Here is a 16,449-nt window from a genome sequence, read left to right on the forward strand (position 1 = left end):
TTTGGATAAAAATGAATAATCAATTTAAATTATAATTATTAGAAAAAAAGCAATCGAATTTTAAATTAAAATTATTATAAGAAACTGATACTTAAAAAAAAACTCCTTTAAATAACAAATTTAATAAAACTCAGCAGTTAAGAAAAAAGAAAGTTACCTGTTTTTATCCACATCTTTAACAATCGAAAGAAGTCTAAATGGCCCAAAAGATGCACTAGTCGTGGAATAATAAGTGATTGCTTTGACCTGGAAAAAATTAATACTCATTAACATTTTCAAACAATTATAAACCATTACATATTATCATCACATAAAAGACAGGATATCTAAAAAATGCAATAAAACTAGAAAATATTGTAATTTTTAAGATTATGATTTAAGTCAATTAAAAAAGCTTTAAAGAAGTAAAATATAAAAGTAAAATCACAATTAGCTATATGCTTATAACATAAAAGGTAGAATGAATAATCTTTTAAGGAAAGATAGTATTATAGGTCAAACTTTTTCTCTTACAACTAAATTGATAAAATTAGGTTTAGACAAAAAGGGAATAAGAAACAAAGAGAAAATTTTAAACGAGAAAGCAGTGAAAAATATAAAAATGACATTTTTATATTTTTCGCTAATTTCCTAATTTTCATTGTTTTCTTCTTTTAAATTGGTTTAAATTATCTTATGGAATTTCTGCTGCATTGCGTAACTTTCATTTGTACTTAACTGCTTTATACATGATTTTTTATTTCACTTTTTATTAAGAAACAAATAATTATTTTGGTTATACAGATGACTAAAATATTTAATGTTAACAAAATTAAATTTCACTTATTTTTCTTTGATACCTAAATATCTATCTATTAACTCTAACAAAAAAAATACCAAGGAATCTACATGTTTTTTTTCCGAAATTTTAAAGCTAAATTTTTTATACAAAATCTTAAAAACACTAAAAAAATATTGAAGAAAGCTAAAAAAAGCAGTAAGTTGTGTATCTATCACATTAACATAAAAAAAATCTGAAGTAGAACAGGCTGTTAATCAATTCCTTTGGAAAAATGAAAGAAACAATGAGGAATTGAAAGCTGCGAATAATCAGTGATGTAATGAAAAGATCTAAACTAAACTCAGTGGCGCGACAGCCCATAGAGGGCCAAGGCCTACTGTGCCCATCTCAGTTTTCTTGACCTTGGGCTCTGGGGTGCAGGAGCAGATGTAATTAATTTTTTATTAACAATTATTTATTCATTGTTGTAAAAAATAGATTTATCTCTCTCAAGATCTTCAATTTATAGATTGCACTGTGCTTGATATCATAAACAACAAAAAAATTGAATAAATAAAAAAAATAAGGTTAGATGTTGCCAGAAATAAATCTTGACATTTAATATTAAAATTTTTAAAAAAATTAAAGATTCAAGAGACATACAAATCTTTTTCAATTTGAACTGAAGATTTGAACTGAAGGTTATCATTACACATTGTTAATAAATAACTTATATTTTTCTGTTTTTGATTGTGTTGAACATTTAGTATTATTAAGATTAAATATTTTTTTCTAGTGCAGTTGAAATTTTAAAATCCAGCTAATTGTCACGATTGAAATATCGTTATATTAATACATATAATTGCATAAATTATATATTTTATAAACAAAGGTGGTCTTTTTTCCTTTGATAATGAAAAGTCATAATATATACTGACTTTTAAGCAAAGAAGAATTATGACTGTGAATCGGCGCGAGCAAGGGGTAGGGTCTCAAAATCCAGTAAGAAACAGAAGAAATATATTATAAGATATAAAAATTTTCTTAGAAAAATAAGTTAACATAGAAAAGATCTATAGTTAGAGATTTTTTTAAATTGATTGAAATTTTTAAACAATATTCCGTAAGTAAAACTGATTTATAACACACTTACGTAGAAATCATCCATTGTATAACCAGAGAAACTAAAAATAAGTCAAAAATGTAAATGGTATTCTCAAAAATGTTTAATAGTTAATGTAACTGTATGATAAATTCTGAATTTCATGAAAGCCTCAGCATTTTTGTACATTTAAATATTATTCATTGGCTGTAGAAATGTTAGTTATTGATTTCAATACTTTATTTTTTAACATTTAATCTATTAGAAAATAAAATTAAATCTATCTTATTATTCATCTAGTCACATTCCTATTATAAAAACTGCTTAATTCAAAGGAATGTAAACAATTTTTCAAATTAAATACAATTTAGATTTCTAACAGAAAATATTAAAATTGTATCAAAATTGCTATATTTTAATATGAAGTTTACGTTAGAATATTTTGTAGTTTTGCGCATATAATGCAATAAAATTAAAAATAAAACTAATATCAAATTAAATTCAAACTGACTTTCTACAGAAGAAAAAAAATATCAATTTCAACTGAAGCTTTTTTCTTTAAATACACTTGTATGTAACATTGTCTTCTTGATCAATCATATTTTATAGATGAGTTATAACGCTAAACAAAGAGAGTAAACATAAAATATTGGAAGCCACAAGCATTCAATTCGATGGAATCATATCATCATCATTTAAAAATACACAGGATGCTTTAGCAGTCTTTCATATTCTATTTTTCAACATAAAAAACACAATAGGTCTTACATTTAAATAAAATCGGTAATTAAAGCAAAATTAATCTGTATGATATATTAATATAACGACATATTAAAAATAATTATATTTCTGTAACAAATATTACTTTCAAAATGAATTTCATTATTGCGCTTTCAAATTTTTCTTTAAAAAAATCTGGAAAATATCAGAATTAATCAATATCCAAAATACAGATACTAATAGAATTTACAATCTGTATTTTGTATTAGAATCTATTCCTTCCGGCCACGCACTACACACTAAAACCTGTTGATGATTGGTTAAATCTGAAACTCAACCCACTTTTAAATCTTTTGTTTAGCGGCAATGCCATGTTTCTTCGGAATCTGGATTCCCAAAGATTGAGGAATCTCATATTCTAGATTTAGGTTTTTTTTCTTCAGGAAATTCAATTCCAACTCCTCAAAGTCCCTGGTAGGACCCCAAGAATTTACAGAATATACATGCTATGAAAACAGCAAATAAAGTAGCCGCCTTTAGATGAAAAAAAAACTATTATAAGAAGTAGCAAGTAATGGATGTCTAATCTAATATTTTGAATCAAGTATAAACGGGAATTGTATCTATATAATTAGGAATTTATTATTATAAAAATTAATATTATAAAAATGGTAAATAAACTAAAATTTTAAATAGGTAAATGCATGTAGGGATAGTAGTTATCGAAAATGTCAACCTTCATTTATGAAAAGGTACCGTAACATAGAATCGATTTAACATGCCTTATATATTAGTGAATTGGAATTGTATTTTTGTAGTGGTAGACACACTACAGTACTCCCCCACTAGAATTATATCTGTGATAGAATTCGATGAACGGGTATAACTATTAGATTCATTGCTGTTTAGTGAGAAATCGGGAGAGCTGTATTGAGATCACCATACTTTTGAGTACTGATCGTGAGAGTTGTATTAAGTTCACGGTCGAGGTCGCTCATGCGTTGCCTTTAGCAGTTCAGGCCAGCGTTATGTATGATCGAGACTAAGCAGCAACACAGCGAGGAGGTGGATAATGGCGCAGTCACAAGTGTCAAGTCAACTGTTTAATGAGGAATCCATAAAAGTAGACATGTTTAAATCGAAGTTTCTGGTCGGCATGTTCTCATCGCGTTCAATGGTCACCAAAGTGAGGAGAGGAGTTGTTGACAATGTCAACCATTATCTATGAAAATGTGTCCCACCATAGAATCACGTTAACATGTCTTATATATTTGTGAATTGGAATTGTATTTTTGTAGTGGTAGACGCACTGCAACGTACAAACTAATGAAATAATGAATGTCAATATTTCCTAATATTTTTGAATCCGGATCAACCAGAAGTTATAGGCAGACAATCAATCAGTTTATTTTTATCTCTAATCACATTTATTATTCTACCAAAAAAATATTTACAAATGAAAAATAGGTCAAGCATAAATTCTAGTTCTAATATTTCTAAATTAAATATAAAAAAGTTTTTATGCATAAATGTAATCAATGATTTCTTAAAACTTCTGGGCCTTTGATTTCTCGCGATTAGCAAAAAATACGGAAATCCTTATTTTTCCAGAAGCACAATCAGGAGTACATTTGTATTAATATTATTGATTCAACCATCATCTCACACGAACTGTCAATATGGGGAAAAAAGGTCGGGTTAAACAGGTGTGGTATTCTAAAGCTCAGAAAATAATTTTGTCTTTTTGCAAAAATGGAAACACATGAAGAGAAGGAATGTGTTAGATAGAATAAACTTGGAGATTTTTGTCTGCTTTGGAACACTAAAAATGTTATGTAAAACAGTATCAATTGGGGTACCACTTATTTATTTACTTTATTTACCTTTTCACGTGCTTGATAACATGTTCAATGCAAAAAAAGTTTAAGAGCGTTTGCAAATATTGTGAAACGTGAACACTAAAAAGTTGCAAGTGTTGGGTTAAAAATAGCTTTGATGAAAATTGAGAGAAACGAATATTATAAAAATGGTAAATAAACTAATGCTTTTAAATGAAAACAAAATGTTTTATCAAAAGAAATAATGAAGTAAGTAGCTTAAATATTTTTCATTATTTAGAAGAATTTAAATTAAAACAAAGAATATAATAATAGTTTGCACGCAGCAACAAAAATAATTAAAAAGAACAGAAAATAAATCTTACTTACCTCACCTTGGGACGGTGTTACAACAAAAGATCTGTGTTTCTCAAAGTTTTTGTCATCGACGCAACTGCTGAAATGATGCTGCTCAAAAATCAGCGCTGCAACAAAAGTTAAATATATAGAGAGAATAATGAAAAAAGAAAAGAAAATTAATCAAAAATAAATAAAAAAAAGTCCAAAAAGGGGAAAAAGTTTATAAAAATCCGGAAAATACAAGATATAATCTTCTCATCAGCTCTAACGATTATATCCGCAAAAAGGAGTGCTTTCTAATATTGTATCAATATAGCCAAAGCAAAATATATTAATACAATAGTGTGAGGATATAATCGTGTGAGCTAATGAAAATATTATATTTTTTCTTTTCGGATTTTCACTAATTTTCTATTTTCATTTTTCATTATTGTGTACTTTTTTTTCCCAAGTTTCTCTACATTTTGAACTTATTTTATGAGTTCGATATACTTACAGCTAATGTGCAGTAAATAAAACTTATTGTTTTTTTTTAATTTTCTTCCCTTTTCTATTTATTCTTTTTTTATTTTTATTTGTTGTGCTATAGATATATATAGATATATATCTGTATAAAATTATAAACAAATTGAAAAAAAAATTTTCTTTGCTATTTACTAATTTGCTAATACTATTTAACTATAAGAATAAATACTTGTAGTATTATTGATTATTCTTCGTTAAAATTTTGTTTCAATGTTTACTCTCATTTTAATTCATAATTTAAGTATCTTAAAAACAAAATTAGTGCTACTTTTAATTAAATATTGATCTAGTTAATGTCGATAAACTGATTTCGCTTTTTAATTTTACATCCAAGTAAAACTTTCAAATATATATCAATTTGATCTAAGTCTGGTCAGAGGCCTTAGAATCAAGAAGGAAACTATAGAAACTAAGAATAAATAGGAAAAAAAGTAAATAAAAAAATAATAAAACAGAGAATTGAGAATCTATATTTTGTCCATAGTTCCGTGGATCTGAATAAAACCATGTCTCAATGAAAAGATGAGCCCATGTAGATAAAAAAAATAATAATAATAGGTTAATAATAAACAATCCCAAATGAAATCAGACTTAATTTTTAATTTATTTCCATTACAATTTCCAAGAGAGAAAAATTTAACAGTAAAAATGTTATTTGAATATAAAATTTAAAATAAAATTGAAATATTTAATTTAATAGTAGAACAGATAATTTTTTCATTTAATAATTTTAGCATAGATCAATGGAGAACAATGATCATATGCTTGCTTTATGCAGAGGTCTTATGACTTGGATCTATCTTTATGAATAAGTTAAAGGTAATTAACCATGTAAAAACATAACAATACCAAGCCTAACCCTTATATAATACTTATTAATTGTTTCTATTAAGAAAGACGAAAAAAAAATTAATAGTAGAACAAATTTTAAAAAGAAAAAAAGACACTATAGATAAAATACCTGGTTAATGGATAGAGATTCAAAGTCATAGAGGTAAGCTTGATAAAATCTATAAGATCTAAGATCAAAATTAGAATGAAATAAAAAACAAAACAAAGGTAACTTTTTTTTTCATATTCTATCAAATACCTCAACCATAACGAACTAAACATCAGTAACAATAGAAAGATTAAAGTGATGAGGAAACAGCGTGTCTAGCTAAATCTTTCAACAAAAAATAAGCATCTTTTAAGTACTATTTAAGCACTATGCACAGTAACAAAATGCAAAATAATTTTCATACAAAGAAACTAGTCATGATGAAATAACTAGTTTCTAAAAAAAAGAACACTTTTTTAAATTACATTAGCCACCATAAGAAGATCATGAGACTTTTCAGTTCAAATTTCAGAGGTTGAAAAATGAAGCCTGAAATTAAGAATATCTTGCAAAATGCAGCAGGGTTTTGCATGAAAGTCCAAGAATATCACTGAACCCAAGCTCAGTATACGCACACGTGGACCTGCAAGTATTTCATAAAACATGTAAAATGATTGGCGCTTTCATACTCTACTGACCAACGGCATGCCGTAATACATTGCATTTGAATGAATTGTGAAAACGTTGAAAAGAACAATGTGAAAACCACTCTTTTGCATAATATGTGACGAATCTTGACATGGTAAAGAAAAAAAATCTCATTTTCAAAAAGGGAAAATTAAGCACTTTTTAAAAACACCCAATAAAAAAAAAGCACTTTTAGGGGCTTTTAAAATTCGAAAATAAGCATTCTTTAAGAATGCTACGCACCATGGGGAAAATGCATTCATGGTTCAAAATGAAAACAAATCAGGCAGAGAGAAGATTAAAAAAGTAATGGATAAGAAAAATAGCTGTTTTTCATATTAAAAAAAATAGTTATTTTTAAAAAAATTGGTTGAAAAATTCTCTTTATTCCTACTCGAATGTCAAGGGGAACAAAATTGCATACAGGGTTCGCAGTCGGATTTTTCAACAAAAAATAAGCACCAGCACCAGTACATAAGCACATTCTGAAACATTTTTTTTTTAAAAAAATAGTTAACTACAAAAAAATTTACTTATCAGTTCAAAATGTTATTTTAGACGTTATTTACAGTGGTAATTCTCAATCTTTTTAATAAAAAGATATTTAAATAGCTATTTTCCAAAAAGAAGAAACTATTCATCGAAAGGAAAAATAAAACAATAAATTGAACAGAAGCTAATTTTGAATTAAAAAGAAAATAGCCTCAATTTGTTTCAACAATCCCCCAGTGCAACAAAACTTTTTGAAATTACTTAACAATGTTTTATGAATATCTAAGAAATGATGACATTACACTTTCAGGAAAAGAGACAAATAAATGAGATTCAGAAAATTTCCAGGTAAGGAATAATTTTTAAAATTGGGAAAATAAAAAATACCAAATTCAACAAATCAAAAGGTTTTAAATGTGATAACATTCCAATAAAAAAGTAATAAGTTCCAAGGTCTCCTAATATAATTTTAAATTTATGCACCCATAAACAGTATTTAAATATAAATTTAGATACACAATGTGAAAACAATTATGCAAGGATTATGTAATTAAGAAATAAACTATGCTTTTATAAATTGAGCCACCGTTTCATCACGAATTGGTAGGAATTGGCTTGGTGATAATCGGAGTTTTTAAAAAATCTGAGTTATGTTTAAAACACTTATTGTTGTTGTAGGCCATTAGGGCGCGATTGCATTTGTTTTCCAGTGGCACTGTCTATGACCAAGAATTTGACTTCTGATACACCCAGACCCCGTTCTCACAAACACGAGTCCTGCGCACTGATAACCAGACAATCCCTTTAAGACACTTGCGTTTCACATTAAACAAAATACTTATTTTAAGCATGTTTTTTAAAACATTATTCTCTGTTCAAGTCCAAAATTTAACATAGAAAATTCTAAGTCAGAGAAGCAACTTTATCTTTAGTATAAAAACCAAAAACTTAAAACAACTGTGTTGCTTATAGCAACTGAACCTAAATTGGCAATTTATTTAGCTTATCAAAAAGATATTGATAAAAAAGTGTTTCTAGCAAAGTTACACGCAGTTTAACGTTCACTTGCAGAATTTAAAAAAAAATAATTCCAAATTGGTTCTTTTTAGAGAAAAAAAAAATAAGACTATTGTTGGGGTTGCTAAAGCAACAAAACTTATAACAATATTCAAAGCTCTAACTAACTAATATAATTTTATGTTTCTAAAGCAAATGTGCTTTACAATAATTATTTTTTACATTATAAATAAAAACAATTTTAATACACACATGAAAAAATAAAATATGCACGAATATTCCTTGCATTAAAAAAGTATTTGTAAAAAAAAAAGAAAAGAAAAGACTATTCTTTTCTTTTATGCAATGTATTCGTGGAAGGAAAAAAATTGTAGAAAGAAAAATAAGACTATTGGTGGGTTGCTAAAGCAACAAAATTTGTATCAATATTCAAAGCTCTTACGAAATAATACATTTTTATGTTTCTAAAGCAAATGTGCTTTAATATATAAATTTTTACATCTATCTATCTATACATAATAATAAAAGCGGCTGTGTGTGTGTGTGTCTGTAATCACAATATATCGCCCCAGAAGCCTCGCCCAGGCACGAAACTCGGCACATAATTGTGTTTTGACATAATGAAGAAGTATTTTTTTTCTTTTTCAAAAATTTGGATTAGTTTCTTAGTTATCAGTCATTTTGTAAGAAAATCTATGCTTTTTCGTCTTCAAAGAGCCATATTCAAGAAACTATTAAAAAATGCATATACTTTTCTCCACTCTTATAAATGTATGCTAATGCGAACCTTACAATTGAAATATTAATTTTCGACAGCTTAAACCAATAATATACGAAGGAATTAATAATTTAATTGTAAGGTTCGCATTAGTTTACATTTATCAAAGTGGATAAAACTTTAACTTTTGTACTAAAAATGTGGCAACATATTAGATACGTAAATAGAACGCTACGCTTTGATATATTTATCGCTGTTCATAATTGTTATAATAAGTTTTTCTTCTTCTTTCCACGCTCTTTTTTTTTTTCTTAAGCGAAGACGATAAGGGAAAATTATACTTGAGGATGCCCCTTGGCGAAATTGGTGACTTATGTTTGGCGCTATTCCTGTTTGCGCGGAACACCGTGGTAACAGAAATAACGGCCGAAACATAATGATATTTCAAAAAACATTGGAAAATTTCAACAAAACATCGGATAAAGCTTGCAATGAACCCAATATAAGCAAAATTAATAAATCCAATAAAAAGGATTTTGAATCGAAGCAAAAATTAATGGAGTAGGTGCAGAAAGAAAAGGAAAAAAACAACAACTCACTTCTTCATTAAGCTTGAATATTCTCAGATTTAGGTGCACAGAATTATCTAATAACAGTTAGATACTGTCTAAATTTATCGTGAATAGAATCTGTGTACCTCCATCGTCACATAAATTCGGCGAAATATGAATCGAAAATGGCGTTTGTGGTACCGAACTGGTGATGACATTTTTTTATAAAGTCCCTTTTTATGACTGCCCACATACCTTCGATCTTATTGACCAGAAGTAAAAGTAACCTTACCAGCCGGTATCTAACGAAGAACTAATGGACCTCTGAAATTACGTATACCGTTGAACATTATAACGCTAAAATCTAAACCGTTGAGAATCACGATTGGGTTTCAACATCGCCCAGCTTGGCGAGAATCAAGGGGCACCCTCAAATATAGTCTACCTGACGTTAATTTTTGTAGCGATATAGAAATAGAAATTGATACCATAAAAAAATTATAGAGAAATAGATACCATAAAAAATTAATTCGTTTTCGTGTTCTTTTCATGTATTTAAAGCAACTTTTGTATGCTTTTACAATTTCTGAGGCCTTTTTTTAAGAAAAAAAAAAACAAGTCTCCACCTGATAGTTATATTATAGGTTAGGTTACCATAGCAAAGTTACATCTTCAAACATCCTCAAGAGCTATAACACATCTGCAGCAGAACTGGATATGAAGACAAAATTGCAGGACAGAAACACTTTAATTGTCCACTAATCTTCAGATTTCCTGCTATGTTTTAAAAAACTTTATTTGTGGAAACCTTTAGCGTGGCGGACAGCTGGCCGCCTTAGGCGGCTAGTTCTTAATAAAGAAACAATTTCAATACGTAAATTTTATAGAACGGGGAACATATTAATTTTTTATATTAATTTAAATAAAATGGATAAACTAACTAAGACATGTTATAAATTTTTAAACCTAACTAAGTTTTGTAATCGAATAATTTATTACCTCTTCAGAAAGATAGACCACTATTTTTTCAATAACATCAACAAACACTTCATTCTTCAAGTTCTATAAATGAAAAATTCAGTTAAATTTAACTTTTTAGTGCGAGAAAAAAACTAAATAAATAAACAAGAAATGCTTCTAAATAACTCTGTAATATAGCATGCACTTTCTTCAATACTTCAAAATGTTTAATATCCACTAGTTTCTGCCTTTCTTAATTTTTACATGAAATTAGTTGTATTTTATTTGGATCAGCTAACACATTAAAATGTTATAGTTAAACTCCGTTTAACAATTATATAACTTTTGCATTTGCTAAAAATAATAATAAAGGACAAAACTATTTTAAGAGTTCAAGTAAGAGAGGAGTTTATTTAAAAAAAAGGAGAATTTAAGCCTTGTTATAAGAAAAACAAAATACGAGGATTATTATAGTGAACTAATATTACCTCAAATTATAATTTTTGAGTTTTCTGAATTTTTTTTCCAACTAAAGTGGAATAATCTTTAAAAAGAAGTTCACAGAACAATAACTCAATTTCAAAGAGTTACGTTATTTTTTATTATTCAGTAATTACACATCCTACAGTTTTGTTGTGTAAAAATTTTTTACAAAGTGCATCTAATACAATTTTGGTAAAGGAATTTTAATCCACAATCCAAAAAGCAATTTTCATTCAAGCCTTAATTTGGCATATGTATTGCATAATTTAGACTAAAACGGTGCAATAAAATCTTAAAAATTTGTCACTTGATAGTTTAATGAAAATGTGTAAAAATATCTTTCAATTAGTGCGCTTTCCCACAAATCTTAAAAATAAGACTGAAAATACAGTTTACTGCAGAAAATAAGAATTTAGAACTTTTAATAAAATGTAAAGACGAACTTATAAACCAAACTGATAAAGAAGTTTAAAGTATTTTTCTTATTTAACTCTGCATGGTATAACTAATAAAATATTTTACATTTTTTTATTTAATAAAACAAATTAATTAAAAACAGATGAACAAAACATTTGCCAACCTGAGGATGATTGACAAAAATCCTTACACATAAAATATAATTGAATAAAAATCAAAAACAAAACCTTCCACTCCAATTTTTATTAATCAGTTTTAAATAAAATCTAAATAATAATCAACCTAATTAATATAAAATTTCTCTTCCAAAACTACACTAAATTATAAAAAGGAGAACATTTTACAGCCAATGTTCTAGAAGGTCAATGCATTTTTCTGGCAAAATTGCATCAATACGTGGACCTAAGCTAATTAACTGTGAGCAGCATTTTAAAAAGGTAATTTAATACTATACCTTTGTCTATTCTCAGGTTATGAATAATATCTACATTATTGCATCATTAAAGTTAAAAGAAATTTTAAGCTGCATCCACTGCGAATTTTGCACGACAAAATTAAAATTTTTTGAAAATCTCAAAACTGACAAATAAACAGTAAAGAAATAACAAATATAAACAAAATAACAGTATTAAATAACATTATAACAGGCAAACAAACAGTATTATATTAACAGTAAAAGAATAACAAATATAAACAAATTACAGTATAAAATTACAGTATTAATCAGTAATTTAATACTACACTTTTTTTTCCTCATAACTGTCCCAAATTTTGGGCTTACGACTACTAATGTTCAATTCCGTAGCCTTATAATTTTGAACCCAATCCAGAAGACAAGGGAATTCCTGAATAAAGTATTGGTAGAAACTTGCCCTCGTGGTGGTCTTTTTGATAGAACTAACTCGCATTTGCGTTGGATAGAGAGGAAAACCTCCCTAAGTTAGCCTGAGAGCAAGGGAATTCTGATCCATGATCCTTCTACCATTGAGGATATTTTATGTCAGCACCTTGTTCGGAGCGAGTCGGGTGCGGAATTCGTACCGACCAGCCCTCGCTGGGAATTGAATTCGATTCACCTCATTGGAAGGAGAACGTTCTATCTTCGGAGCCACCTCAGCTAACGTGGTTGTTTGAACAAAAGTGAGTTAAAACTTGTTTTTAAAAACTCTGAAATTTTTGTTACTCTCATGTTAAATCATAAACCCGCACACAGCCCCGTTCATGATCCCAGAGTCAAACTGGGAGTTTGGGGCTCAGAGGGGCACAGGAATTAGGGGCCCCAGAAAGAATTGGAATTCTATTTTTCGGAAATGTTAATAAAGCATTTTTTCTTCCGCTTCGTAACTTTATTTACAAAATCTATAAGAAATATTAAACATTTCTTTAAGGAGCTAAATATTTTACATTTAAATTTAAAGCACTTACTTATTAGTCAACATAGCTTATTTTAGAATTTATGGTAAAAAAGTTTATGTTTGCCTATATAATTAGGCAATAAAGGAAACAGAAATGTATGTTATAAATTTTCCACTGAGTGATGCATTTCAACTTTTTAAAACTGATGCGAGAAAGAAATTTCTTTTAAAATTTATAGTTCAATAAATCCAATGATCTTCCTAATCAGCAAACAGTTTTTAAATGCATATATTACTTACTGTTAGTGACCGAAATGAAGAAAATGTCAACTTTTACCGGTGAATTTCAACCTACCTCTTTGGTAGACGGATCATGGATTAGAGACCCCTTGCTGTCAGGCTAACCGTGGAAGGTTCTTGTGTCTTCCCCTGCATGTAATGCAAATGCGGGTTAGTTCCATCAAAAGGTCCTCCACAAAGGCAAATTTCTCCCAATATTTGATCCAGGAGTTCCCTTGTCCTCTGGATTGGATACAAAAAGTACAAGGTTACGCAGTTGAACGTTAGTAGTCGTTAACCCAAAAATCGGGTCGGCTGTTCAACGACGGCTATAAAATAAAAATAAAATGTAGTTAACTGCAACTACTTTTTTTAAAACTATTTTCGAAATGTAAATGTTACCATGAAAGAAAAATCGTTGAAATCAAGTTGTTACCGTCGAAATAAAGAAAATGTCAACTTTCACCGGTGAATGTCAACAATCACTTTGGTGAATGGCCGAAATATTTGTTACATCTGATTTTATATTAATTTATTCGTTGATATTATATTTATACGATATTTTTATATCTTCTGAGGATAAATTAGGAGAAACATCAGTGTTCGGAGTACCGGTAAAATATATATCGAACAGTGACACTGAAATTTAAAAAAACATCAGTGTAGGGTATATCGGATAAATGTATACCGAACCGTGACACAAACTTAAAAAAACATTGATGTTGGGTATAGCGGACATATGTATACCAGGTAGAGGCATTTAACTATACAGGGTGTGTACCGAAATCTCTCAACAAAAAATAAGCACCTTTTAAGTATTTTTAAGCAGTCAGAAAATATTTTTAAGCACTATATACATTAACAAAATGCAAAATAATGTTTGAAGACTTTACATGATTATGCTAAAATAACTAGTTTCTAACAGAGAATTTTTTTCTTGATCATATTAGCCACGATAAAAAGATCGAGATTTTTTGGTTCAATTTCAGAGAGTGGAAAATGAAGAATATGTTGCAAAATGCAGCAGAGTGCAATAATCACCGAACACAGCTCAGTAGATGCGCATGCGGACTTCCAAGTATTTCATCAAACGTGTAACACGATTAGGGTGCTATTATACGTTGCTGGCCGACGATAAACCCGAAATGAATTGTGGTTGAATGAATTATGAAAAGATTGAATGGAACAAAGTGAAAACCACGCTTTTGCATAATACGCAGCAAAAATCGACAGGGTAAAGGAAAAAAAATCTCATTTTCGAAAAGGAAAAAATTAAGCACTTTAAGATAAACCCTCTTAAAGGGCTTTTGAAACACGAAAAATCAAATATAAGCACCTTTAAGCACTTTTTAAAAACGCTATGCCCCATGCTAGACTGTCAACATTCTCCAGTGGAAGTCCACCAATTTCAGTCATTCACAGTAACATTGCTATGAGTTTAAATCGACATGTTTTAAATGAAAAGATGTTTTCAACTAAAATATAATTTTTAGCTGTACAGGTGTCATAATTGATACCAATAAGTTCAGGAAATCTGTGGATATATGCGATGCATTTTATCTTCAAAATAACAGCAAACTTTGTGTGAGAATAATATTAATAAAACATTCTACATAGCAGTTAATGTATTAATCAAATTCCTAGAAATACAGAGACCCAGTTTCATTATCTTTTTTCCCACCTTTTTGAAAACACGTTAACAACCTTTGGCATTCACCAAAAAGGAAAGTTTTGAATGAGAAGAACTACAAAATAAATTAGTTTTGATTTCTACGAATTTTTACTAAATTTGGTTCCGGTTTCTATACTCAAAACTTTGTTAACTCATAATTTCTTGCACGTGCATTAGGCTGAAAATGAAATTCCCTATATTTATTTAAATAGTGACGCACTAACGTAGTTATTAAATAAAATTCTAAATAAATATTTTATTTTTTAAATAATAACATTTTAAATATTATATTCATAGTGTCAAAAATAAAACAAATTACGACAAAATACGTTTTAAAATTATATTAAATATTTAAAATGCTTCATTTTTTTTTTTTTTTTTTTTTTTTTTTTGGGTTCTAATGGACAGGAAGTCAAATGGCTCCACTTTTAAGGAAAGCTTTGGCTGGGGCCCTGGGTTCTTTCTCAGGTCTATGGCCAGTCCGAATGATTTTATAACTGTCGTTAAGCAGCCAACCCAATTTAGCTTCTACGGCTACTAATGTTCAACACCAAACCATAACTATAATATTCAACTATAATGTTCAACACCCAACTATATATAATGTTTGAACTCAACGCAGAAGACAAGGAGACCCCTGGATCAAGTATTTTGAGAAATTTTGCCTTCGTGGAGGACTTTTTGATGCAACTAAACAGCATTTGCGTTACAAGGAAAGGAAAACCACGAAAACCTTCCGCGGTTTGCCTGACAGCAGGAAACTCTAACCTATGATCCATGACAACCATTGAGGATATTTTCCGTCTGCCCTGAGGTTTGTGCGTACCGGCTGAGCAGAATTCGAATCGACCAGTTATCACAGGGATCGAACCCGAGTCACTTCATTGGAAGCGAGCGTTCTATCCCCTGAGCCACCATGGCTCAGTCCGGATGATTCAACCATTTGACAGGGAAAAGGAGGTTAAGTTCTAGATCATAAATGGGTTAAAACTTGTTGGAAATTTTTGTCGTATTAGAATTCTCCTACTTTTGTGAGAAAAAGTTAGAATTCAGTGTGTCCTGAATTTTGTGTGTGGATATTTTAGTTGTCCTTTCTCGAAGCACACGAAGAGTGAATTTATCTTTTTGAAAAAAACTGTCAAAAAGTGCTTTTTTCTAATTCAGAAGAATTTTAAAAAATAAAGCTTGGTTACAGTGACCAAAGAAATAGAGCGCCACTCTTAATTTTTAATCTAATCATCGGATTTTTACGTATTCAATTTTAATGGTTTATTTTAATGGGGAACAAATTAGTGCTGACGATATTTTAAATTAGGAAATCAGACAAGAGACAAAAAAAAAGTAATTTTTCTGAATAAACAACGGAATCGGATATCCCAAAATATAGGGATTAGCCGTGATCTGTAAAAATATCGTCCAGATAGTTTGGCCAAGATAGCAGTTCACAGTTTGAAGCCCTTTATAATTTACTTTTAGCATATTTTGCAGTGTCTAGAGAAATTTTTAAGTAAATTGAAAAAAAAATTTCACAATATAATAAAATTCTTTTGTCCAAAGATACAAAAAAATACATTTTAGTAAATATTTATTATTTTTTATTTTGGTTATTATTAGTCAAAAAATTTTAAAGTGTAAGGTATAATTTTTTTTTAACATCATTATAAAGTATGCAATTTCACGTATCAAAATGCAAAATTTGAGCAAAGTTGGGAGA

At 28.8% G+C, this 16,449-nt stretch overlaps 2 long non-coding RNA genes across 3 annotated transcripts in view; both read right to left on the minus strand.

Annotated features, from left to right (window-relative positions):
- Positions 1-16,449, minus strand: part of LOC147802092 (uncharacterized) — a 408,540-nt gene that overhangs the window by 169,883 nt on the left and 222,208 nt on the right. The window lies entirely within an intron of this gene.
- Positions 1-16,449, minus strand: part of LOC147802095 (uncharacterized) — a 44,237-nt gene that overhangs the window by 6,019 nt on the left and 21,769 nt on the right. Inside the window, exons 1-4 of one of the 2 annotated variants that reach the window (XR_015430011.1) lie at positions 13,140-15,128; positions 10,569-10,631; positions 4,790-4,884; positions 158-246 (exon numbers count right to left, since the gene is read on the minus strand). This is a non-coding gene — a long non-coding RNA (uncharacterized LOC147802095). Of the gene's footprint in view, positions 1-157; positions 247-4,789; positions 4,885-10,568; positions 10,632-13,139; positions 15,129-16,449 lie in introns of those variants that run through there. The other variant, XR_015430012.1, reaches the window with a different exon arrangement.

This window comes from Parasteatoda tepidariorum, chromosome 10 (genome assembly GCF_982258835.1).
Source record: "Parasteatoda tepidariorum strain Cologne lab strain chromosome 10, Ptep-v5.0, whole genome shotgun sequence".
Taxonomy (NCBI): Eukaryota; Metazoa; Arthropoda; class Arachnida; order Araneae; family Theridiidae; genus Parasteatoda; species Parasteatoda tepidariorum.